The sequence below is a fragment of the Vombatus ursinus genome, unplaced genomic scaffold (genome assembly GCF_900497805.2).
Source record: "Vombatus ursinus unplaced genomic scaffold, bare-nosed wombat genome assembly UNPS02009835.1, whole genome shotgun sequence".
In the NCBI taxonomy this organism is placed as follows: domain Eukaryota; kingdom Metazoa; phylum Chordata; class Mammalia; order Diprotodontia; family Vombatidae; genus Vombatus; species Vombatus ursinus.
In genome coordinates this window covers 11,803,351-11,804,960 of record NW_020949613.1, presented here as the reverse complement: position 1 = coordinate 11,804,960, position 1,610 = coordinate 11,803,351, and positions in this window count along the sequence as shown.

Here is a 1,610-nt window from a genome sequence, read left to right as displayed (position 1 = left end):
ATTGAGCAAAGCAGAATGATTGAAAATGAAGTCAGTATGGAAAAGGGTGTCCAGGGAGGCTGTGTCATCAGCAGGGAATCATGTTTTGATGACTTCTAGAAGATGGAAGGAATAGAAGAGGAAAATTTTTAGGATGAAGGGAAGTTTGTTGCCTTCCAAACAGGAATTCCAAAGGGTACAGAGGAAGGGGTGAGTAATATTTCGTTGAGGCTTTGGGGTAGGAGTTTTGGGGAGGGATGAGAATAAGGCATTAGGGGTGGGAAATGGGGAATAGAATCAGAGGGAAAGTTTCTCCTTTTTGGACTGAAGGCTTTCCACAAGGGCAATGCTGGAGAACAATTTAGCAGGCTTGGCATAAGGTAATACTTGCCTTGTGTTGGATGGAAGTCTTTCCAGACCAATCCCTAGCAGCCTAATGTTATAGAACAGGTGGGCTCAGTTTGGTCCCTTACTCTGTCTTCCCTCAGGAGACACAAACCAAATCATTGATATTCATTTTTCAATCTAACCTTTCAGTTATATAAAAGTTTTTGTTAAAATTATTCTCTCCACAGCCCGAGCTGCCATTTCAGTTGAGTGTATTCCTGTCAGATACTCCTTGCTTCATCCCCACTTGTCAGGTCACTAACTTCTGCTGTGCTCTGGAGAAGGAGGGGAGACAGAAGCCAAGGTAGGGATTAAGAAGCTCAGACTACCCCCCTACAGAGCATAGTCCAGAATTCTTATGGAGTAGGCAGTGATATTGTAAAGTCAAGGAAGAAAAGACAGGACCTACATGTCTTAACTGCCTACCTTGATGCCTAAGGTGGCTTACATGTGACTGACTACCCACTGAAGATAAATAGAAAAGGTTAAGCAGTAGCTGCAAGTAAAAGTAACAAGTGTGCTGAATAACTGGGATGTTCTCAATTCTGTTTTTTCATACATCCCAACAAATTGTTGTACCCCTTTGTAATCTATTTATTCCATTTTGGAGACCACTGACCTAGGTGACCAGGAAAAGAAAACAAGAATTTCTACTTTGAATATGGTTCACCTAAGATCACGGTCTTGCCCTGTTTTCCCTTTTATGGTGTTTCTCCTCCATTATTGAATAGAATGCTTAGAGGCCATTTAAAACCAATTTATTTTCAGGACAGTGTAAAGGAATCAAGATGCAAAAACATATACAGTTGAAATAAAATATAAGTACATGATTTTATACGCAATTTGATTAAACAAACATTAAGTTAGTTAATTCAAGCATTGTGTTGTTAGTGATACAAAGAAAAAAAACTAAATCAATAGAGGATAGCAAATGACCTTAGCTTTGATAGAAAAGAAGCAATTCAATAGGTAGAGGAAAAGATGTAGTGCATTCCTGGCATAGGAACTGTATAATGTAAATGACCAGAGAATAGTGAGAATAGAACAATACAGGAATACATAAGAGACAGACAAATACATAGAAAGATGAAGAGATAAATATATAGATAGCCAGGTAGACAGAGAAAGGAACAATAAAACCACAAAACTCAGAAAAACTTTTAGGAAAACAAATAACCATTTGATTTTAAGTTGCATTTTAGATTTTTATGATCCTTACACTGAATTTTGTGATGGAAATTATT